The 26202-nt window shown below is 40.0% G+C and overlaps 1 pseudogene; it reads right to left on the bottom strand.

Annotated features, from left to right (window-relative positions):
• Nucleotides 1–2312: 2312 nt before the first annotated feature.
• LOC100610045 (heterogeneous nuclear ribonucleoprotein A1-like) lies at nucleotides 2313–3349 on the bottom strand (annotated as a pseudogene).
• Nucleotides 3350–26202: the final 22853 nt, after the last annotated feature.

Below are 26202 nucleotides of genomic sequence, written 5' to 3'. Positions count from 1 at the left end.
TCTTTCTGATTTAGTAAATAACTTGAGCGAGTCACTCTCTACTTTGTTTGTCTTCCTTGGTTTAGCGAATAATAATAATACCTCACATACAATATGTTACATATTTATAATATTCATTTTTATAGCATCCACTGAGTGATTACTATGTGCCAGGTACTTTTCTAGGTTTTAGGGGCACAGCAGTGAACCAAAAAAGACAAAAATATCTGCCTTCATGGAGCTTACATTCTAGTAAAATCTGTTGTTTGCTTTTGGTCTTGACAACAACCCTGTGAAGTGGGTAGAGCTGCTAATTCTATTGATTTACTAATGTGGAAGTAGAGGCTATGTGACATTAAGTATCTAGTAAAGATCAATCAGCTAGTGAGTTCGAGAAGCAGATATTTGTTGTCCAGTGCTTTTCCCATTATGTCATCCTTTCTCCCGTAACTCCTCATCTAGCATGTGGAAATTTTCTGAGGAAAAGTAAGATCCAATTTATTTAACCTCTTCTGTAAAATAGACTGTGTAAGTACAAACTGATAACGTGACTCAGGTTCTAAAGTGGCTTTAAGAACTATGGCATTTCAAGATACCTTAAATCTAAAGAAATCTTAAAATTTTAGTCTGAATCATTTTGTTTAGATATGGCCCATTACTATTTTGTAACACCTGCCTCTTATACCTGGTCTCTTGACTGTAGGAGTTGGGGCTTACTATTGTTAAATGCTCTAGTTCTCTACATTAGCATAGAAATCTAGACATTGCCCATAGCAGATAACGTATTAGTTGCTAAGCAAGGGAAATTATTATGCCATCTGCTGCGTCTTATAAGGTGTGTTATCACCTAACTCACTTTTTGAATCAACACACCAAAGGCACCATAAGTAATGTAAATTATGGTAGCTTGTACATTTTTCAACTGAATAAGCAGTTTATAAAAAACAAAAAACCCACCTAACTTTGTGACTCTTCTAAATTTTAATAGATGCCTTGGAAAAATTATTTTTGGCCTTCAAACTTTGTTTCCATGAGATAATCTTTTCTTAGACCATTAGATACCCTGTATTCAAACTTAAAACAAGAATTATTTATTGTTATGAACTTACAATAGTTCTTTGGCATTCTTAGTAAGTTATTCATAGAAAATCAGCTATTTATTTTAATCCAATCATTTAAAATTCTAGAAAGCACTGAAATGCCCCAAAATATGCTTAAGCTTGCATAGAGGAAACTAGACATGGAAAATATATCTATTTGACAGAAATGACAAAGTCATTTCTTTATAAATCTGCCCTAAAGGCCATATATTTAATATAATTCTATTTGATTTTTGCCCCACTAACGAATTGGATTACCATAGAAAAAACACTTCTCAAAGTGTGTTCCTTGAGTATATTTCCTAAGAAATTAACCAGTATTATTGGAGGAGAAGAAAGATTTCTGTAGTTATATATGATTTTTTAAATGCTTGGTTAAAGAGGTTTCTACACTATAGGACTTCTCAGAACTGTAACTATGTGAATATGTTAGTGTGTATTGTAATCTCTAGTGGGCAATATTCTTCTCAGTCACAGAAAGATTTCTTCTTAGGAATATCTTGTAAGACTAGTGTTCTGGAAAACACAATATGGAAAACACTACCTTAGAGTAAATGTTGGTATTTGCTTAATAGCTATGAAGTCTATATATTTATTATGGTTGTTCTTCAGTCCTCTTCCACTACAGCGTATTCTCTCTGGGTACTCTCAATTGTACTAAAGGCTTTAAATACCACTTGCAGTCTGATGATGTCTGTATATGTAAATTCACCAACTCCGTCTCCTGAGCTTTAGATACATATGCATACCTGCTTATCCAATTTTTTAATATGAGTATTGAGGACTTCAAACTCAATTATCCAAAACTGAGCTCAATAGCTTCCTCTCAAACCTGCTCCTCCTGCTGCTTTATTGTTTTATTATTGGAGATCACCGATATCCACTCAACTGCCCAATCCAGACACCTGGGAGCCATCCTTACTCTTTTTACTCACTCTCTCTTCTCATGCAACCATCAACATAACCTAACTATGCTCATTCTTTTTTTTAAAAGACATTTATTCAGTGTCATGATCAGACTATTACATTTAGCAATCAACAGCATGGGTGAAAAAAAAATTTACATTAAAACCTTTTGTTGGAATGCTTTATACTTTCCACAGAACAGAAACTAAAATAACCCATTATACAATTAGTCACAAATACAATCCCTGAGTCTTTTGCCCACACACATGAGTATTTGTCTAAAACATGTCTTCTTTGTAGCAGCTAGGCCCTGCCACCACCGTGCTTGGCTGAGTTCACAAATCTGTTGTAACCTGTAGCTTCCCTATCACTTCTCTGGCTCTCCTCTCCTGCTAAGCTTTGTTTCCCAACTAAAATCTTCTGCCACTGCCATAGCTACTGCTGCTACTGGAACTTCCATAGCCACCTTGGTTTCCTGGTTGGGCAAAGTATTGGCCTCCACCACCACAGTGGCCAGAGCTTCTGCCTCCAAAGTTTCCTCCCTTCATGGGTCCAAAATTTGAAGACTGATTGTTGTAATTGCCAAAATCATCATAGCTTCCACCACCTCCAAAATTGCTTCCATCATTGCCAAATCCATTATAGCCATAGCCACTGCCACCATATCCACCACCACCATGGCTGCCACCAAAGCCACCATGACCACTGAACTTTCCTCCATGACCAAAGTTGTCATTCCCACCAAAACCACCTCCACGACCACCACCAAAGTTTCCAGATCCACTTCAACCTCTGGCTGGAGGAAGCACTAGCCATCTCTTGCTTTGACAGGGCTTTCCTAGCTTCACAGTTGTGGTCATTCACAGTGTGGTATTTCTGAATGACAGTCTTATCCATGGAGTCATGGTTGTCAAAGGTTACAAAGGCAAAGCCTCTTTTCTTGCCACTGCCTCAGTCAGTCATGATTTCAATCACTTCAATTTTCCCATACTATTCAAAATAATCTCTTAGGTGATGTTCTTCAGTGTCTTCTTTAATGCCACCAACAAATATCTTTTTAAGTGGGCACCTGGTCTTTGAGAATCTTCTCTTGAGACAGCTCTGTTTGGTTCTGCAAGTCTTCCATCCACATTGCGTGGCTTTGCATTCTTGGCCGCATCCACCTCCTCCACAGTGGCATATGTGATGAACCCAAAGCCCCTGGAGGGCTTGGTGTTTGAATCTCTCATTACCACACAGTCCGTGGGTGTTCCCCATTGCTCAAAATGGCTCCTCAGGCTCTTATCGGTTGTTTCAAAGCTCAGCCCTTCAAAGAAGAGCTTCCCTAGCTCTTTGGGTTCTTTAGGAGACTCTGACTTAGACATAACAGCAGGGAGAAGAGAGAATTTAACGATGCTTCTTCAGTGGCATCTATGGGCAGAAAGGCACTATCCTCATTCTTTATAGCCCTCAAGTAAGTCCACTTCACTCAAATTGCATTTAACTTAACTAAAGCCTTTATCATCTTACATAGATTGCCAAAGTAACCCATCATTCAATAGAAATATAATGTCAGTCACAACACAAACCATGTATGTAATTTGAAATTTTCTAATAGCCACATTAAAAAACATAAATATAAGAGATAAAATTAATTTTTAAAATATATTTTATTTAACCCAATATATGCAAAATAACCCAATATATGCAATATATGCAAAACCCAATATATGCAAAATACATTGCAACATGTAATCACTGTACAATTATGGATATATATAAATGAATGATATATTTTACATTGTTATTTTTACACTAAGTCTCTGACATCCAATGTGCACTTTCCACTTTAAATCATCTCAATTCATACCAGCCACACTTGAAGAGCTCAGTAGCCACATGTGGCTGGTGGCTATGATATTGGACAGCACAGCTCTGACTGGTTTCCTTGCCTGCAGACTCTCCCCTTCCACTTCATTCTCCCCAGCTGCAGTCAGTGTGGCATGTTTGATTCTATCACTTCACTGTTGAAGGTCCTTGATTGATTTTGCATTGTATAAGCTTTCAAGACCCATGATAATAAGCTGTACTTACCTCTTGAACTTTATCTCATTCAACTCCATTCTAAGCTCCATACATACTGATATCTTTATGGTTGTTTCCCAAAGATGTCATGCCTTCTCTCTTCTAGGCCTTTGTACATGTTGCTTTCTGCTTAGAATTATCTTCCCCAAATATTTTGCCAAATGAACTCCTATTTAGGTCTCAATTCTTCCAGGAAATCTTCCCTCAATGCAAAAGTCTGAATAAGCTGCTACTCCTATGAACTCTCATTGTATCATCTGCTTACCTAATATTAGAATTTATTGCAGTGTGTCTTATTGTATCCACTGAGGTAAACTTTGTTACAGTTTATCTCTCCTGCTAGACTGTGAGCTCCATCAAGGTAGGTAGCAAATTGTGGTTCATTTTTTTCTCATAGACCATAGATAGTCCATGGCTGGTGCAGGGACTCAAGAATGTTATTAAAAGATCAAACTTCTCCCACTCAGCCATTCTTCAGTGTCAGTTTGTCACTGCATGCTCACAAAAAGGCTACTGCAGCTCCAGGTACTAGACTCAAGTGCAAGGCAGGAAGAAGAGGAAAGGGAGCTATGACAGCCATGTCTGTCCATTTTATGAGGAAATCAAAAGCCTCCCCAGAAACCCCCAGTACACTTGCCTTTAGAGCTCATTGGCTGCTGCTGTGTCACATGGCCACATCTGGCTTCAAGGAGGCTGAACAAGGTAAATACTGACTGCACAGTAGAAAGTGGCATGGAGAAAGGAAACAGGAACACATAGTGAGCCAGCTAAACATAAATGTTTGCTCTAAGTACTTCTTTTGAAGTCTTTCTCTCTCCTCAACCCCCAAGATTTGGGGAGTGTTTGTGCTTTGTGTGTTTGAGATATTTGAAGTTATATGACAAGGTTGTAGGTGTATGTTTGAGATATATGAAGTTATGTTCCAAGGCTGTAGGTCTGTTCTAAAGCCAGAGCTCAACAATGTAGGGGAAAAGGAAATGCATTTCCTTCCTTTTTACTAAGATTGCAAAGTAAATGAAGTGGGAACTGGAAGAATACACTCCAAATTTTACTTAACAAAATGATAGTGAAGCAATAATTTAGTTTTCTTGGATGGACCTCCAATCAGCATGAAGTCAATGACTCAATGGGGCAGAGATGAACACTTGAGTCACAGTGCATTAAGTCCTGGCAATTAATGCATAAACAGAGTCACTCACTCTTTGATAAAGCACAATAGAAATCATTCCTTTGAAGGAGTAAACTGTCAGCTTACATATGAAACTCTCCTACTAGTATAGTGACAGCTGATTCTGCTGGCTAGGTGATCCTAAATTGCTGAGCCTTGTTTCTATAACCAGAGATAAGATCAGAAATGAATATGAATAAAAATTGATCTAGAATGTAAAATAGTTGATCTAGCCAGAGCAGACTGCTTCTCAGTGGCAGGAGTGCTGTTCTGGCCATGGTTCTGCTTTAGAAGGCAGCCTCTCTGGCAGCAAGCATCAAGTAAGAGTATGATGCAAAAGTATCCATTGATCCTGCCAGCATCTATTGAACTAACATGATTCATTCTTCAACACTCACTTCCTGATAAATAGAAACAAAGTCAGAATGATCGAGTGCCTTGAAAGGGTCAGTGTTTCTGGCTCTGGAAATACACTCTGCTTTGCTTCCCCATTTGTTTCTCATCAGTGGATTTGCTTCAGATGTTATCTAGCAGCAGGGAGACCATTACTGCATGGACATGTCCTGTTACAGTGACATTCATTCAATTTTCTAAAGTGAAGCATGGGCCGTGGACTGTCTGGATGTCTCTAAAAATATAAGACAAGCAGCTTATGTTTAAACGGTGATTAGACACTTAAAAATTTGGAAAGCTTGAACTTATGCATATTTAATAACAGTGATAGCTAATTTTTCATTCTTTGAGTTAAAAGGCTTGGAAGTATCAAAGACCATTAGAATTCCTTGAAATTTTCCAGACATTATTTATACTATTATATGATATTCAATATTGTTTCCTACCAAACTCTTTCATCAGAACTGCTATGTAGCTGCAAAACTGATGTTGGACCTCAACTTTCTGCCTCTCTACAGGCCCGAGAGAGTACTAGTAAGTAGCAAATGGGGAAAGCCCATCCAGTAGAGGAAGAGGAGAAAAAGAAAAGTGTCTAAATAATCCCCAAACTCTGTAGTCTATCACTGAATTATCTAGGGTTGACTATTTCCCTTAATTAGCATTTGTAATTGTAAACAGATCTGCTTATTTGAATCTTTCTTGAGCCAGCATCGTGTATAACATGGCATTCGCCAGTTATGCAAACAAAGGCACTGATTTTTAATTGATATGGAAATTGCTTACAGTGAGCTTTTATGAAGAGCAATTATTGCATTGGAAAAAGATCTAAAGAGTAGTTATTAATCTTTACAAATTTTGATTTGGGTGTAAATGCATCTGATCTCTAGGGTTCCATAGTGGAGAATGAATTTATGTGTTAGCCACATTTATGTCATTTTTCCAGATACCAGATTCCTGGTGCATTTGTAGTTTTTGCCTAAACAAATGTTAACTTCAGGCTTGGTTTAGTTTACTTGTTTCTCAATATATTGCAGCTTTTATTCTTCCCTAAGTATACTCAAACACGTTATCAGAGTTTTTGCTTCCATGATTATGCTTCGCCTTCCTCAAGGTCAGAGATCCTGTCTTCATGATCTTTGTAAGTCTGTAACACAGCACAATGCCTGGCTCATAGGAGGCATTCAAATAAAAGTTGAAGGAAATGAATTTAGCCTAAATAAGTGATTTGAGATAAATAAAATAATCTGTTCGTCTGCCTTGCCTTATCTGCAAAAGAGGCAAGTATTTTGATTTATACCACAAGTATATTTTGAGAATCAATATACAGTAGTAGGAGAGTAATTGTTCAGAGGCTGATTGTTGCACAAAATTCAAGAAAAAAAATTACCCTATGGTTCTCTGCTGTTATGAGTCTACATAAAATCCTACTCTCCTTGATTTGCTAATATTGCAAGTACCTGAGCAATTTGCTGTTCCCACCCATTCCCAATCTAAATAGTCCTAATGTTTTGCAGGTTTCTCATTTCCATTGAATAGCTGCTCTTCAGATTTAGTATAATCTCAAAATTTAATTAGCAATCAGAGCAAAGGTCAATTGGTGTCTCACTGCATGGACTGAGAGAAAGAATGAAGATGATTACATTTTCGCCTGATGCCCATTGCTCATTTGAAAGAACTCAAGTTCTTAACAACTGAAGCCAGCAGTGGTGTGAAGCCAGATGTCTTTACCCATCTGCAGTTCCTGATAGCTGAAGCTACTTCATCAACATTGATTAATATGCTCTGGCAGGTGCAGGTCTTTAGAAATCAGTTTAAATTATTAAACCCCTTGCTTACACATAGGCTTCTAGAATCCACCCCAACTTTATATCTTGCCCATGGTCAGGGATCATGAGGGGACTGGACCATGCTCTTGTGACTCTTTTCACTGCCATCAGGATTTGAAGTCTTTATTTAGAGAGTCTCAGGCTGCCTTTAATATGTTTTTACCCTCTGACCCAATAATTCTTTTTTTTTTTTTTTGAGACAGAGTCTTGCTCTGTTGCTCAGGCTGGAGTGCAGTGCCGTGATCCCAGCTCACTGCAACCTCCACCTCCCAGGTTCAAGCGATTCTCCTGCGTCAGCCTCCTGAGTAGCTGGAACTACAAGTGCCCGCCACTGCACCTGGGTAATTTTTGTATTTTTAGTAGAGATGGGGTTTCACCATATTGGCCAGGCTGGTCTTGAACTCTTGACCTCAAGTGATCCACCCACCTCGGTCTCCCAAAGTGCTAGGATTATAGGTGTAAGCCACCGCACCCGGCCTGACCCAATAATTCTACTTCTGGGAATTTAATTGAATAAAATTGTCAGAGAGCTATTCAGAAATTCACATATACAACATTTGCAATAACATGGTTATAATATCAAAAACCTGGAAACAGTCAAATTACTTAAGTAGGAGATTACATAATGATACAGCCACACTGTACTATGCAGCTACTAAAAATCATTCAGCAAGATTGGAAAATGCTCATTATATACTATAAGGTGAAAAGAGTAGAATGCAACTATAGGTATATAGTGTAATTTTGTAAAACAAATTATACATATATATGCATATAATTTTAGAAAATATATTTGTATTAGTAGGGTTATAGATATTTGCAAGTATTTTTCCTATTTAAGCCAATCTGTATTGTCCAGGTTCTCCATAATTTTATCAAAAACAGTTAATTTTCAATTATAAATTAGCTCAGCTTTTTGTTTTAAATAAGTGATAATGAAAAGGCAGTGGTTCACATACAGAAAAGTGCGGGAACATCCTTACGAAGCAACAAATTTAAAGGTGAGAAGGAGAGACAACAAGATCAGCAGGGATCAAGGTGCCAGTGTGGGGGAGGGAGCACTTACAGATTTGGGTCATCCCGACCTGGGGATCTCTAAGAAAAAGGTGAAAATTCCATGCCAAGTTCAATAAATACAGAGCTCAATACTGATTTCAGATGATAAAGTATTAACACATTGTTGATGATAAGGAATCAGCTACATTGGTTCTGTTCACTGCAGCAACATGGCCAGAAGAGTGATGCTTGGGTCAGGAGGTAGAGCTGCCTCCCTGACTAAGGTCGAGTCTAGAAGCAGAGATAGAAGAGCAGAGCCTGTTGTAGGTTGTGAGGGAGAGGAAGTGAACCCAGCAGGCAGAGCAAGCATAAAGTTTATTGCCAGGAACACAGCAATGGAAAATGCAGGGTTGAATAATATTCAGAGATCCAAATCCAGCAGCCAGAGGGAGTCTTTAAAAGTTAAGTCTAATCTGTCATTCCTCTGCTCAAAATCCTCCAGTAGCAACTCATTTCACCCAGAGTAAAAGCCATAGTCATAAAATCTAAATCTAAAAAATGTGCCCTTGGAAATCAGCTTGAGGTATCATGTTGTTCTTGGACTGCACAAGGATGGCAGAATCTCCCCAGTAGCTGTCAGCCACACTGGCCTTTGCTTTTTTTTCAGTTCCCTAGGACCTCTAAAGAGCCATAACAACTAAACCTGCAAGCTTGGAACCTATAGCAGATTTCATCCACAAGGGATCCCAGGAGAGGAAGCCTTGATACACAGATGCAAGTTGGAATCTAGGTCTGAGGGACTGTGGGGAGTGCAGTGAAACTGACGATTTGGGTCTGGAACATAAAGTGTCATTGTGCTCTTGGGGCAACTGCAGTTGTGCAGGGATCAAATCCTCTGCTTCGAACAAACCAACCAACCAACCAACCCACCAATGTGCTCAACTGCTTCAAGCAGGTTTAAGTAATAAGACTATATATGAGGCTCACCTGCCTGCATTTATCTGTGACCCCAAGATCCAAAATGATGCCACAGTCATCATGGAAAAGTAGCGTGGGGAGAGAGAGGAATGTGGAAGAGAAGAAAGGGGAAGGTAGTCCCTGGAAAGCCTGGGGAACTGGTCAAGATGGTGTATGGCTGTACCCTGACCCGTTCCATCAAAGCAGAATCTAAAGTGCTGCTGTGAGTTTCCAGAAAAGGAGCAAAACCCACAGGATGCACACATTCCAGCTGTGTTCTGTGGAGCCTTTGGTCTAAATCTAACCCAGCTTTTCTGAGGTCAAAGGCTGAGTCAGTGAGAGAGCTGAGAATAGAACCCCTGAGCACCTGACGCCCGCCTGTGACCTATCTGTTAAACCATACAGAACAAGGTGTGTGCACATAAAGCATTTTTTATTTTAGTGATGGGAAGCAGGGCTTACCAAGTTTAGAAACTTCTTTGAAACCAGAGGTTCAGTCTTTGCAACCTGCACACTGATAATTACATAAAACATATATTTCTTTTTCTTCCTAGTGAAAGGGACTTTTTCAAATAATAAATTAGAGGATTCAAAGATGTTTTCCTAGACATGAATGGTTGTTTAAAAGCAGCGCTTTTTTTCTTATTTAAATGTAGATGAATCTGAATGGGCTGGATTTAAACTGTGACATGCATTTCTAAGTTACATTCTCCTCTACCTGTCTGCGCCAACACAGAGAAACACAGCAGTGAAAGTCTGTGCTCAAACCTCATCATCATAAACACAAGCCAAGGAGTTCCATACAAGGAACAACTTCTTGATTCCACCTGCCTGTTTTTGCTAGACCTTGACTTTGAGAAGAAAAAAAGGCTTGCAGTATAATTTTGGGGCTGCTCCAAGCCATGCGGGTTTCCAAGGTAGGCTAATAATTTTGTGCACCCACAAACTGTTACTAAATAAATACTTTTTAGGCTAAGTGTGGCAAGGAGTAAGAGGACTTTTGTGACAGCAGTTGGCATGTCCTATCCTATGCTATCTAAAATGGTAGCCATTAGACACACTTGGCTCTTTAACTACAAATTGATTAAAACAAAATTCAATTTAAAAATTAGTTATTTACCAGCTACTCATACCAGCTACATTTCAAGTGCTAAATAGCCACCTGTGGGTAATGGTTATTGTATTACACAGCACTGATATGCAGAAAGCTCTACTGGACAGTACTGTTATGTCCCAAGTAATTCAGGTTCCAAATATATGTGCTCCTTGCTGTGCTCATCTACTGACAAGGCAGTTTAATGGTAATCTGTTATATTCTACCATTCAATCATTCAGCATGTATTGATCGAACACCTACTACACTTCCTGGCTTTGTTTGCCTATGGGCCAAGTGGTACCTGTGGCTTCAGATTTCAAAGAAGGCCCCGGGGCAGAAAATGAAAAGACCCATGGTAATGTTTGATGTGAGACTGTCTGTGTAGAAAAAACTCACTGTTTTTCTCTTTATTTGCACTCTCAATACTTCACTTCTGATACTCTGTGTGTGTGTGTGTGTGTGTGTGTGCCTGTGTGTAAAGTTTCCCACACCAAGTAATTCTCCAATTCTCTGCAGACACCAACCAGGTATCCTAGCATTCAATTCAATTCGGACACTCATCAGACTTAGCATCAGCTCCTACAATTCGGACACTAATCAGAGTTAGCATCAGATTTCACAGGTCAAGGATTTAATCCCACAAGATTGCTCCCAATTCAGATGCCAATCCCAAGTCCAGGTTGTCACTCATGGTTCTGACCAGCCAACTATAAATCAGGCTCTCCACAACCCCTCCCTAGGTGAATCGTTTGCTAGACTAGCACACAAAACACAGGAAAAAAGTTTACTTACTAGATTACTGGTTGATTATAGAAGACACAACTCAGGAACAATCAGATGGAAGGGATGCATAGGGCAAGGGATGGAGAAGGAATACGGAGCTTCTATGCCCGCTGCGGGCACACCACCCTCCCAGGACCTCCACATGGTCACCTACCCTGAAGCTCCCCAAATCCTGTAGTTTAGAGATTTTTATGCAGGCTTTAATATGTAGGGATGATTGGTTATTAACTCAGTTTCCAGCGCCTGTTTCCTGCCCAGAGGATGGGGGTTGGGGTTGAAAGATTCAAGCTTCTAATTCTGGTTTGGTCTTTCTGATGACCAGCCTCCACCCAGGAGCCCACCAACGTTTGCCTCATTAGAACAAAACACATTCCCATCACCCAGAAAATTCCAAGGTATTAAGAGCTGTGTGTTAGAAAGCAGGGTCAAGGACCAAATATTAGAGAAAAGATATTCACTTAACAAAACTATTGTTCAGGAAATTACTTTCAGGAGCTCTGTGATAGGAACCGGAGGCAGAGATCAGATGTGTGTTTTTTTATTATGTCATACTGTCCACTGCCACTGGAGATGAGAAATGGGCTTAGGGTAAATGACCCAGGGCACCAAAATTGTGCACTTTGTAACTATTTTTGCCTTCATTTAAAAAATCACTGCTATTACAATTTAAAGTATTTGTAGTATCCAGTAGTAACACCATGTGAGCATTCGTTTGAAGGTGGTCCAAATGATGCTGCTGAGAAAATGGTCCTGAAAATCACTATCTTTGGAATAGAAGCTAGACATGCTAAAATAAGACCAAACACCCTGACACACTGGGTTGTGCATTTTGAAGAAAGCATGCTATGAAATATTAGAAATAATCTTGGAAAAAACATAAAACAACTATTAAAGTGAAAATAGACAAAAATTATAGTAGATGCATGTGCTATGAGAATCCATCCTTCCCTAGTTTCCATTTAGGAAAATTTTCCATGTGTGAAAATTAGGCTGGAATTATGCGACACTTAAGGAACACAACCCTCACATGAGCCATCCCTGAATAACTTTCTTCATCAAGGTACTTTTCCAGCGAAAACTCTGTATAGATTGGCAGCCAAGGAGACTGCTCAGTGAATCCATCCTGTTGTTTAGCTTCAGTCTGGCACATAAGAGTAAAAAATACTGTGGTTGCACACACAACATCCATTTTACCCTCTTACTTTGGGTAGAAATCATGTGGCTGTTCTCCCCTAACTCTAGAGGTGGATTCTCACTAGTCTAGGCCTGGCTGTTATTGGTTTAGATGGGCTCATTTCCCAGGTCTAAAATTACTGTGACTTCCTTAGCCATACTAATTTTTTTCAGAGGTGAGAAAGTCCAGTCAGTGGGAAGCTTAAGAATTTGGTTTTATGGTTGGAAGGAAAGGAACCCCTTCTTGCCCCCAGTGCAAATGAGAAAGCATTTAGCCCTAGGAGCTGCGGGTAGCCACCTTGCTACCATATGGAAAACCAGCCTAAATAAAAAGCCAGTGCAAGAAGGAGAGCACAACCACGGGAACTGAACATTTTAAAAAAAGGAGCAATGACCCTGATGATAATATTATAAACCTTTGGCCCAAACTAACCCTAAAGTTTGCTCTCTAGTCTTTCTAGTTATGTGATTCAGTAAACTCCCTTATTCTCTGAGCCAGGTTTTTTTTTGTTTGTTTGTTTGTTTGTTTTTTCCCAAGCTGGAGCTTTGCTTTTGTTGCCCAGGTCGGAGTGCAGTGGCGCAATCTCGGCTCACTGCAACCTCCGCCTCTCAGGTTCAAGCAATTCTCCTGCTGCAGCCTCCTGAGTAGCTGGGATTACAGGGGCCCACCGCCACGCCTGGCTAATTTTTGTTGTTGCTGTTGTTGTTGTTTTTTAGTAGAAAGGGGGTTTCACCATGTTGGCCAGGCTGGTCTCGAACTCCTGACCTCAAGTGATCCACCCGCCTCGGCCTCCCAAAGTGCTGGGATTATAGGCATGAGCCTCCGGCCCGGCCCGGCCCTCTGAGCCAGTTTTAGTTGTGTTTATGCTGCAGAAAGCTTCCTAACTGATAACAGACACTTAGAAATAAATATTCATTTCCCTTCCCATCCATCAGTAGTGCCATTAAAACGATCAAGACTTAAAACAGAAAGTCAAATATAAAGACAATAGAAGACTATGTTTTTTTCATGACTTAAACCAAATGCCATTTTTTTCCACTCAAACTTTTTTTAGCATAACCTTATTATTTTATTGTTAGTCCCTAATCTCTGGCAATTCACTTCTAAATTGATTTATATTGCTTATAAAGTGAAACATCATCTGCTACTCAGTTTAATTACTAAATTCTGATTGCTTACATTAATAAACAGCTCTCTGCATGTGACAGTCTGGACATTACTGATCTCAGATTGGTTGAATTCACTTGTGGTCCCAATGGTGGTCAATCATGTGTCTGTGAAGGAGTTCTGATTGTAATAATGCTCTGGTGCAACAAAATAATGTTTCATAGTTTCATATTTTACAAAGTACATTATTACTTCCATTTGTCCTAGATATATATCTAACAATGTCTAGTTCAACAGATTCTGCAAGTTATCTCCCAATAGAAATGGTTGAAAATATGAAAACATTACACAAAGGCATTTGTGTAAATGAAACGTATATCAGTTTGGACTCTTTCTATTGCCAGTGATGGAAGACCCAACTTAAATTGGTTTCATTAAAGAAGGGGAATTCATTGACCCATGAACTGAAAAATCCAGGGACTTCATTTAGGGCAGGATTTGAGGCTCAAACAATGCTATCAGAACTTACCTTCTGTTTGTCTTCATCTCTGAGCTCTATTCTAATGCATTGGCTCCATTCATAGCTCCAGGTTACCCCGTGTCTCTTAGTCCAACAGAAGGGATGGTACTCTTCCTTGAAAAACTCAAAGAGAGGTCCTAGATCTTAGGATTATTGGTACTGATTGGCCTAACTAATTATTGTGATCAAGGGATAGAACACATAGATTGGCTTAGACTAGGTCCTATCCTAAACCCCTGTATTCAGCAGCAGACATAGTTCACTGGGACCACAGCCAAACCTACTGAAGGTAAGAGAAATCCTAAATATGTATATATTGTACAGTTGACCCTTGAACAATGAAAGGTTAGGGGAGCTGACTCCATGCACAGTCAAAAATCCACATATAACTTTTGACTCCACCAAAACCTAACTACTAATAGCCTACTATTGACCTGAAGCCTTACCAATAACATAACCAGTCATTTAGAACACATTTTCTATGTTATAGGCATTATATACTGTATTTTAACAATAAAGTAAGCTAGAGAAAAGAAAATCATAAGGAAGAGAAAATATATTTACTATTTGTTTAGTGAAAGTGGATCATCATAAAGGTCTTCATCCTCATCATCTTCATGTTGAGTAGGCTGAGAAGAAGAATGAAGAGGAGGGATTGGTCTTGCTGTCTCAGGGGTAGCAGCAGAGGCAGGAGAAGATCTGCCTATAAGTGGACGCACACAGTTCAAACCTGTGTTGTTCAAGGGTCAACTGTACATTCTTATCTAAAAAAATGGATGTGTGGGTGGTGGGAGGTGAAATGGCAATGAACCATCAGAAAGTGAGGCCATATATCATTCTTGCCTTTGGTCCCAGGAACTTGTGGTGGTCTGGCTGAGGCCTTTCCCACTTACTCTGACTTTTCACATTCGGGTTCATATGCAGTCGCCAAGTTTGACTTTTAGTGGGCTTCTTTGCCTTTCTTTCTCACCCTATTCAGGTCCCATCTAAGCATTAATTTCTCTGTGAGCTCAATTCTTGTCTTGACAGTCAAAGTTAATGTACAAGGCATTGTTAAAACCACATGAGTGGCGGCTCATGTCTGTAATCCCAGCACTTTGGGAGGCCGAGGTGGGGGGTGGATCACTTGAGTTCAGGAGTTCGAGACCACCCTGGCCAATGTGGCGAAACCCCATCTCTATTAAAAATAACAAAGTTAGCCAGGTGTGGTGGTGCACACCAGTAGTCCCAGCTACTTGGGAGGCTGAGGCAGGAGAATTGCTTGAACCTGGGAGGTGGAGGTTGCAGTGAGCTGAGATCTCACTTCTGTACTCCAGCCTGGGCAACAGAATGAGACTCTGTCTCAAAACACAAACAACAACAACAACAACAACAGCAACAACAACAAACCCACTGGCTGGGCCAGGTGCAGTGGCTGATGCCTGCAATCCCAGCACTTTGGAAGACTGAGGCAGGAAGATTGCTTGAGCCCAGGAGTTCAAGACCATCCTGGGCAACACAGTAAGACCCCATCTCTACAAAAAAATTAAAATATTGCCAGGTGGTGTGGCTCATGCCTCTAATCCCAGCACTTTGGGAGGCTGAGGTGGGCAGATCACTTGAAGTCAGGAGTTTGAGACCAGCTTGGCCAACTTAGAGAAATCCCATCTCTCCTAAAACCCTATTTCCCATTTTTTCCCTCCTAATTCATTCTTGTTAGCTTCACAATATGATTTATGAACACAAACAATGGCTAGGAAAAGAAGGAATATTCTAGGTGATAGGTTCTGAGGTAGCTGGTTAACTAATTTTGATGGATAGAAAATAACTAACTTAGCTGACTAATTTTGATAAATAGAAAGTAAGTAATCTAGAAGAGCAGGGAGAATATATTGCGGGCATCCAATATGAAGCACAGACTTTGTTTTTTTTCTAGAAATAGTTGAATTAGTTCTGATCTACTTGGAGGTATTTGGGTATTTCTAGATGATCTGTCTTGGGACCAGTGTCCTGAAGAGGGATAGGTTTCATTTTTAAAGAGGGTAGCAGAAATACAAGGACATTTCTGGAAAGTTAAAATTGTCCACTAAGAAATTTGCTGAGCTTCTAATTTGTCTGTTAATCAACAGTCTAAAAATAAGGGCTGCTTTAAATAAAAGACCAAAATAAATAACTCATGGAAAAGTCCCATATTTGTTCCTGTCCAGCAATCCAATTATATCATGTAATCACTTATTCCCCTTTCAAGCTAACATGATTGCACTTGTTCTTTTCACTTAATAAATATGCACTTCCCTTTTTAAGCTATTTGAAGAAATATACATCTCCTGCTTTGCCTATTAAGAAAGCACATTTTAACTTTTTTTTTTCTTTTGCCAAGGGAGATGCTACATAGGGTGAATTCAAGGAGTCCCAAAGAAGAATCTGAAATAATGTGAGGCAACTGGGAGGTGTTGAGAAAAAGTATTAAACATGGATTTAAAAAGCTGGAGTTTAAATATAGTACAGCCATTACTGTGTTACCTTGGCCAATTTACCTAACCTCTGTGAGCATCATTTTCTGAAGAAAACAGAGAATAAGAGGGTCAAAAGTAACATAGTAATGAGACCCTATGTAAAGCTGGAAGGAGTCTTAGATGGACGTCAAGTCTACTCTCTAATACTTAAAGCATTGGGGGTAGATGGATTTTCATTTAAAATTATAACAGGAATACCTTTTATTTATGTAAATTTTACTCTTAAAGATTTTCTCTAAAAAAGAAATAATTTATTCTAAGAGATTCAATATGACTAAAATAAATGACATGTCTTTATATCTGCCAGTGTTTTATTATCATAATGTTACAATGGTAAGCATTAAGTTCTGAGAACTGGATGTAAGCCACGTACTGCTAAGATCATTGGTTCTCATAGGTAAAAATCTAAGTCTATTTTGGATCATATCCAGGAATTGATGAACCTTCCACCCAGCCTTAACATGAAGACAGAGAAAGGAATGCGACGGGCTTGGGAGGAGAAAGTGTTCAAAGTGCTAAGTTGAGATGTTTCGCATTCCAGGTCCCAAACTCAACATTTTAAAATTAGCCTCTCTATTTTAAAGAAGAGCAGGGTTTTTCTGACTCCATTCTATGGCCCTTGCTCTCTCCTATTTCTTCAAATTTCATATCAATTCATTGGGGTTTACATGAAAAAAGAGAATATTTGATAAACATTAATTCCCCCAAAGATAGTATTTTTTTGCCCACCTGAATTTAAGGCAAGCCAATCTAAACTTCAAACCTGAACCAAACAAAAAGGAGAAAAACAAAAGGAAACCTCAAAAACGTTTCTTTCAAGCTAGCTTTCGCCTGTAATCCCAGCACTTTGGGAGGCCGAGGCGGGCGGATCACGAGGTCAGGAGATCGAGACCATCCCAGCTAACACGGTGAAACCCCGTCTCTACTAAAAAATACAAAAAATTAGCTGGGCGTGGTGGCGGGCCCCTGTAGTCCCAGCTACTCCGGAGGCTGAGGCAGGAGAATGGCGTGAACCCGGGAGGCGGAGCTTGCAGGGAGCCGAGATCGGGCCACTGCACTCCAAGCTGGGTGACAGAACGAGACACTGTCTCAAAAAAAAAAAAAAAAAAGTAAGTTCTCCAAATCCACGAAACCGTTCCAGGTACCCATTACAGCTGCTGCCTTTACTGCTTCAGGAATTTGCGTCAACATTGCTTTAGGGCATGCGTGGTCATTCTTCACTCCGTTGTTGTTGTTTACAACAACATATATGGGGATTGTATATGTTTATATAGTATATGGGGATTGTAGTGTTTATCTCACTCCTTGGATGATTTCTGGAGACACAGGGTTTTGCTATGTTGCCCAGGCTGGCTTTGAACTCCTGGGATCAAGTGACCCTCCTGCCTCAGCCTCTGAAGTAGATGGGACTACAGGTCCACGCCACCATGCCGAGCTGGACATGCAAATTTGAAGTGAATGATTAAACATGCAGCTAGTTGAAAACATGGCAGACCAGTAACAGGAAAGCTACAATGTGTTTTTGAAACTATAAAGTGAATGGTTTCTTGGGAAAAATTGTGGATTTGTATATCTGTTGTTGAAATCAGAATAAACTATATTTCACTTGTATATTCTTAAATGAATTATTAAATTTTTCAGAAGTCAGTATTATATAGAAATACCATTTTGCAATGTTTAATCTGTTTGAATCTTTGGAGAAGGTGGTTTCATTATAGGTGCATAATGCACTCTCAATATTTTAAATAAATTGTTCACTCTTCCATTTAAGGTATAACAGTGTCTTGTATAAAATGGCTGGATGTGTATAAAGGAATTATGTTGTCTTGTGCCTTTAACCCAACTTCAGTAATTACTATAATCTCATGTTTATAATAGTTTTGTTGGGTGAGAGGATCAAATGAAAGTATTTTATGTTTTCTCATCTCTTTAGATTTTATCATTGTGTAAATTATTGGGCTTTTAGCATTTGATAACATGAATTTTTAATCATTTTTAAGTACACATAATTTCTTCTGTACCATTTAAATAAAATATTATTATAACTTTAAAAAAAGTAAGTTCTGATTTTGTTGGAAATCTTTCCATGCCATTTATCAATATAATCCTAGCTTCTCCCCATGATCCAAATTAAAACAATAATTTCTAAGCCTTTTGGAGTTGTAACAAGTAATAATGATTAATTCTGCAGTCCTTCCTTTCTCCTTGTTTCCTTCCTTAATCATATCTGTTTTTCATCACACCTCACATACATAATATTATATAACTTATTTTATTTTTAGAGTTAAATGTATGTTATAACAGCTTTATTGAGTTGTAATTCACATGTCATACAATTCACTCTTTTAAAGTACACAATTTAGTGGTTTTTAATAGAGTCACAGTTGTTCAGTCATCACCACTATCTCATTCCAGAGCATTTATATCACCCTAAAAAGAACTATGTATCCATTAGCAGTCACTCACCATTTCCTTCTTTTCCCAGCACCTGACAACCACCAATCTACTTTCTGTCTCTATGGATTTGCCTATCATGAACATTTCACAGAAATGAAATCAGACGATACATGACCTTTTGTGTCTGGCTTCTTTGATTCAGTAGAAAGCTTTTAAGATCCATCCATGTTGTAACACGCATCGGTACTTTGTTCCTTTTCATTGCCTAATAATATTCCATTGTGTGTATTTACTACATTTATTTGTTCATCAGTTGATGGAACTCAGGTTATATCCAGTCCCAGGCTATTATAAATAATGTTGCTATGAATATTTATGTATCAGTTCTTGTGTGAGCCTGTGTTTTCATTTCTCTTTGGTATACACCAGGAGTGGAGTTACTAGGTCATATGGTAGCTCTATGTTTAACTTTTTGAGGAACTGCCATCCTATTTTCCAAAGTGGCTGCTCCATTTTATATTCTCATGAGTATTAAATGAGGGGTTTCAATTTCTCCACATCCTTGCCCAAACTTGATATGGTCTTTTTGATTATAGCCATCCCAGCAGGTATAAAGTGGTATCTCATGGTAATTTTTTATTTAAATGTGTATTTTAATTTGTAATCATTTTTTTTCAGAATTTTATGATGTACTTTGTGATTAACAGCCACAGTAGCAATTTATCAAACACTTTTCTAAACAATATCTAATTTTGTGGGTATAATGATTCCCATTCTACAAAGAAACCAAAGTTAGGAAGGTCGAATGCTATTCATGGTTCTAGTGGTGGAGCCAGTGTTTGCATCCAGGCCTGTCTGACATTCAGCTCCTTGTTGTTGTACGAATTCATTATATTGCCATGGAAACACACTCCAAACTTGCTAGTCCACAAACTCATAGCCTATAATTTATAATTTGAGACACCAAAGCCCAATGACCTATTCGTTTCACTAGAAAGATTAAGGTCTTTGGGAACACCCCACAGCATCCTGGCCCTGAATCCTGGAGGAGGACCAAAAAGGGCCTCAGTTGAGGGGCAGTCATCTCAATTCTTTTCTCCATTCCCGACCCAATCAGATTTGTTCTGATGTTTTGAATATTCAGCTGCATGATGTAGCCCTGACTTCATCATGGTTACTAAAAGTTGTTGTGTGCTACTACACACCTATTAGAATGGCCACAATCCAGAACACTGACAACACCAAATACTAGCAAGAATGTGGAGCAACAAGAACTCTCTCTCATTGCTGGCAAGAGTGCAAAGTGGTACAGTCACTTTGTAAAACAGCTTGGTGGTTTCTTACAAAACTAAACATATTTTACTGTATGATCTAGCAGTCGCACTCTTTGGTATTTACCCAAAGGAGCTGAAAACTTATGTCCACACAAAAACCTGCACACAGGTGTTTATAGTAGATTTATTTGTTGCCAAAACTTGGAAGCAATCAAGATGTCCTCCAGTAGGTGAATGGACAAATAAACATGGCACATCCAAACAATGGAATATTATTCCACACTAAAAAGTAATGAACTATCGTGCCATGAAAACACACGGAGAAAACATAAAATGCACATTTCTAAGTGAAAGAGTAGGCTGCGTACTGAAAGGCTATATACTGTGTGATTTTAACTATACAACACTTTGGAAAAGGCAAAACTATGGAGACAGGAAAAAGATCAGTGGTTTCTAGGGCTTGGGGGAAAGAAGGGATGAATATGTGGAACACAAAGAATTTTTAGGGCAGTGAAACCACTCTGTATGATACTATAGTGATGTATACATATCATCATAAATTTGTCCAAACTCACAGAATGTGTAACACCCAGAGTGAACCCTAATGTAAATTATGGAGTTTGGATGATAAAGATGTAACAATGTAGGTTCATCAATTGTAACAAATACACCACTCTGGAGTGGGGTGTTGATAATGGGAAGACTATGCATTTGTGGGAACAAGGAGTATATGGGAAATCTCTATAACTTCCAGCTCAATTTTGGTGTGAACTTAAAACTGCTATTAAAAAAGTCTATTTTTTCAAAAAAGTTCTTATACTGATGTAAATAATTTAGATAATTGATTACATTATCTGGTTGATCTTTCTTTAATTTTTTAATTTTTTTATTTTTAGTATTTATTGATCATTCTTGGGTGTTCCTCAGAGGGGGATTTGGCAGGGTCATAGGACAATAGCGGAGAGAAGGTCAGCAGATAAACATGTGAACAAAGGTCTCTGGTTTTCCTAGGCAGAGGACCCTGCGGCCTTCCGCAGTGTTTGTGTCCCTGGGTACTTGAGATTAGGGAGTGGTGATGACTCTTAAGGAGCATGCTGCCTTCAAGCATCTGTTTAACAAAGCACATCTTGCACCGCCCCTAATCCATTTAACCCTGAGTTGACACAGCACATGTTTCAGAGAGCACGGGGTTGGGGGTAAGGTTATAGATTAACAGCATCCCAAGGCAGAAGAATTTTTCTTAGTACAGAACAAAATGGAGTCTCCTATGTCTACTTCTTTCTACACAGACACAGTAACAATCTGATCTCTCTTTCTTTTCCCCACATTTCCCCCTTTTCTATTTGACAAAACCACCATCGTCATCATGGCCTGTTCTCAATGAGCTGTTGGGTACACCTCCCAGACAGGATGGCAGCCGGTCAGAGGGGCTCCTCACTTCCCAGACGTGGCGGCTGGGCAGAGGTGCCCCCCACCTCCCAGACTGGGCGGCTGCCGGGCAGGGGCGCCCCCCACCTCCCAGAGGGGGCGGCCAGGTGGAGACGCTCCTCACTTCCCAGACAGGGCGGCTGCCGGGCAGAGGGGCTCCTCACTTCTCAGACAGGGCAGCCGGGCAGAGGCGCTCCTCAGTTCCCAGACGGGGTGGCGGCCGGGTAGAGACGCTCCTCACCTCCCAGATGGGGTGGCTGGGCAGAGGCGCTCCCCACATCCCAGACGATGGGCGGCCAGGCAGAGACGCTCCTCACTTCCCAGAAGGGATGACGGCCGGGAAGAGGCGCTCCTCACTTCCCAGACTGGGCGGCCGGGCAGAGGGGCTCCTCACATCCCAGACGATGGGTGGCCAGGCAGAGATGCTCCTCACTTCCTAGACGCAGTGGCAGCTGGGCAGAGGCTGCAATCTCAGCACTTTGGGAGGCCAAGGCAGGTGGCTGGGAGGTGGGGGTTGTAGCGAGCGAGATCAGGCCACTGCACTCCAGCCTGGGCAACATTGAGCACTGAGTGAGCGAGACTCCGTCTGCAATCCCGGCACCTCGGGAGGCCGAGGCGGGCAGATCACTGGAGGTCAGGAGCTGGAGACCAGCCTGGCCAGTGCAGCGAAACCCCCTCTCCACCAAAAAATACAAAAACCAGTCAGGCATGGCGGCACGCACCTGCAATCCCAGGCACTCGGCAGGCTGAGGCAGGAGAATCAGGCAGGGAGGTTGCAGTGAGCAGAGATCGCGGCAGTACAGTCCAGCCTCGGCAACAGAGGGAGACCGTGGAAAGTGAGAGACGGAGAGGAGGGAGAGGGGGAGACCGTGGAAAGTGGGAGACGGAGACGACGGAGAGGGAGAAGGAGAGGGAGAGGGAAAGGAAGAGGGAGAGGGAGAGGGAGAGGGAGGATCGTTCTTTACAACCAGAAAATCTTGCACTGTGGGAGGAGCAGATCAAATACCTTAGAGGAGGACAGCTAGAGATCCTACAGCAACAGCTGCCCTCAAGATATTGCCCTTGTTTCTATGACTTCCTCTCTTTCCAATTAACTTGACCTTATAGGCTTTATGTTGACTATGACTTAAAAAATAAGTTCATTCTATCAAACACTTTGCTGTTTGTCTTTCAATCCATTTCTATCTCCCTACATATAATTTTTATTCACTTAATAGTCTTTGCCCTATCAATTCTACCTTCACCTCATTCTCTACAGTCAATCCCTTATAACACATTTTTGGTATTACTTCTGTGTCATTAAATATGCTTCTTCTATCATTGGTTGATTTATTAATTTTAGACATTATCTAAGTTTTCATCCTCTATAATAAATAAGAAGTAAGATATCCATTCAGTGATGTCATCCACTACTTCCCTGGTAACTCTAAGAGATATTATCACAGCTTTGTTTCTCATTTTATCAGCAATAGGTATTATCCTTGATTGCTCAGCTTGTAAGATGAGGATGTTAATGCCTCTATCCTTCTGTTCAGTTCTTCTCCACTCCTTCTTCTTCCTAACTTCTAACCTTTATGCTTTCTCCTTTGCATCTCCAAAGTTGATAACATTTTATAATTTATTCTGCAACCAAAATGTAGTATTACATACAATGCCTATAGGTTGAGTTTAAAAGTTGAAAAGCAGGGCCGGGTGTGGTGGCTCACACCTGTAATCCCAGCACTTTGGGAGGCCAAGGTGGGTGGATCACCTGAGGTCAGGAATTCGAGACCAGCCTGGCCAACATGGTGAAACCCCATCTCTATTAAAAGTACAAAAATTAGCAGAGTGTGGTGGTGCAAGTCTGTAAGCCCAGCTATTCAGGAGGCTGAGGCATGAGAATAACTTGAATCCGGGAGGCGGAGGTTGCAGTGAGCTGAGATTGCACCATTGCACTCCAGCCTGGGTGACAAGAGCAAAACTCCATCTCAAAAAAAAAGTTGAAAATCAGTAAAATACTAATATTGTGACTTTATAAAACTTATAAATTGACACAATATTAAAATATGATTATGCTTTTCCTTGTGTAGCTTTTTTCCCCATGAATTTTTAAAAGTTCCCTTTTTGTTTCACTATTTGCCTTTAGTATAGTCTGATTATTATTTTCATATTCTACAGAATTTCAGATATGCTATTATTTCCTTTTCTCATCAATGAAAACCATCCATCCATCTCCTCCAATTTGAACTGCTCTCAAGGCCTGATACACAGCTGTCATCCTAGGGTCTCCCTTCACCTTCTTGAATTGTTCTCAAATTTTACTGAAACACATCTTTAAGAAGTTTCCTAAGACATGGTATATGAAAGATAAAATTTCTAAATTGTTGTATATATTTGATAACATTGCTATGTAGTTTGTTTTTTAGGGACGATTTCAGAATCTTTTTATTCTTCATGTTCACAGTTATCTGTATGGATATAGGTGTTTTTTCATTCCATTGTACTGAGGAGTTGGGAATATCTTAATATGAAGACATTGTCCTTCATCTCTAGAAAATGTATTTATTTGAAAATGTCGTTATCTCCTCTTTTTCTGTGTTTCCTCCCTGAAACTCCTATTATTGATGTTGGATCTCTTAGATTGATCTTATTCCATTTCTTTAGAAAAGAACAATTTTCTTTAAGGTAAATGCTAAGAACTTTTCAAGAGGCCTAGAGAGGTGAACTTTTCTGAATATATACTAAATAATCCCTTTGTTTTTACTGCTTAATGTCACCATTTGTTGTACCTGGTATATCTGTGTCCTGTGCCTTTCCTGCATTCTTCAGATTGTTTTTGTCCTTAGATGGAAATGTCCTGCCCCTGTCCTTAATACTTACATGCACACACACGCACACACACACACGCTCTTTTTCTCTCTGTCTAGAATGAGGCTTCTTCCTTCTTACTTCACCAATAGTCACTCGTCTAACAGTTCTCAGTCTTCCAGAAATTTGGCATAATCTATTATTCACCAATGGAGCCCTTCCTTTTTGCTTTTTTGTATTAAAATTATTCCTTTTATATTCTGTTTCTGTGATTTTTAATTGAATCAGGAGGGAGAGGTGTGATTCTTCCACAATACTGAATGCTATCATTTAAATGTTTCTGTCCTTCCAAAATTCATGTGCAATGAATCCCCAATGCAATAATATTAAGAGATGGGCCCTTTTGGAGGTGATTAGGTCATGAGGGGTCCACAACCATGAATGGGATTAGTGCGCATATAAAAGGGCTTGAAGGAGCCTGTTTGGTCCTTTTGCCCTTCCTTCAAGTGAGGATGCAGGAAGGAGGTGCCATCTTGGAAGCACAGAATAAGCCTTTACCAGATCCTGAATCTCTTGGCACCTAGATCCCGGACTTCCCAGCCTCCAGTTATAATAATAAATTTCTATTATTTAAAAATTATTCACTCTAAGGCATTTTGTTATAGTAGCCCAGCTGACTTGAGACATTGACACCTCGAACAAATCAAGCTCTTTATCAGAACCTGCTGGACTTTGATCTGCCCAGTCCCTATCACTCTGATATGATTTGGCTGTGTGTTGCCACCCAAATCTCACCTTGAATTGTAATAATCCTCATGTGTCAAGGGTGGGGCCAGGTAGAGATAATTGAATCATGAGGGTGGTTTCTCCTATACTGTTCTCATGGTAGTGAAAAAGTCTCACAACATCTGATGGTTTTATAAATGGGAGTTCCCCTGGACAAGCTCTCTCTCCTGCCACCATGTAAGACATGGCTTTGCTTCTCCTTTGCCTTCTGACATGATCGTGAGGCTTCCCCAGCCATGTGGAACTGTGAATGCATTAAACTTCTTTCCTTCATAAATTATCCAGTCTCGGATATGTCTTTATTAGCGGTGTGAAAACAGACTAATACGGTAAATTGGTACCAGGAGTGGGGTGCTGCTGTAAAGATACCCGAAAATGTAAAAGCGACTTTGCAACTGGGTAACAGGCAGAGGCTGGAACAGTTTGGAGAGCTCAGAAGAGGACAAGAAAATATGGGAAAGTTTGGAACTTCCTAGAGACTTGTTCAATGGCTTTGACCAAAATGCTGATAGTGATATGGACAAAGAAGTCTGGGTTGAGGTGATCTCAGATGGAGATGAAGAACTTGTTGGCAACTGGAATAAAGGTGGCTCTTGCTATGTTTTAGCAAAGAGAATGGTGGCATTTTGCCCCTGCTGTAGGGATTTGTGGAAGTTTTAACTTGAGAGAGATGATTTAGGGCATCTGGCGGAAGACATTTCTAAGCAGCAAAGTGTTCAAGAAGTGGCTTGAGTGCTATTTCTTTTTTTTCTTTTTCTTTTTTTTTGAGACAGAGATTCACTCTTTTTGCCCAGGCTGGAGTGCAATGGTGCAATCTCGGCTCACTGCAACCTCTGCCTCCTGGGTTCAAGTGATTCTCCTGCCTCAGCCTCCTGAGTAGCTGGGATTACAGGTGTCTGCCATCACACCTAGCTAATTTTGTATTTTTAGTAGAGACGGGGTTTCTCCATGTTGGTCAGGCTGGTC

The sequence above is a fragment of the Pan troglodytes genome, chromosome 3 (assembly GCF_028858775.2).
Source record: "Pan troglodytes isolate AG18354 chromosome 3, NHGRI_mPanTro3-v2.0_pri, whole genome shotgun sequence".
Taxonomy (NCBI): Eukaryota; Metazoa; Chordata; class Mammalia; order Primates; family Hominidae; genus Pan; species Pan troglodytes.
The sequence above is the reverse complement of the archived record's forward strand: the minus strand, read 5'-3'. Positions and strand labels throughout refer to the sequence as shown.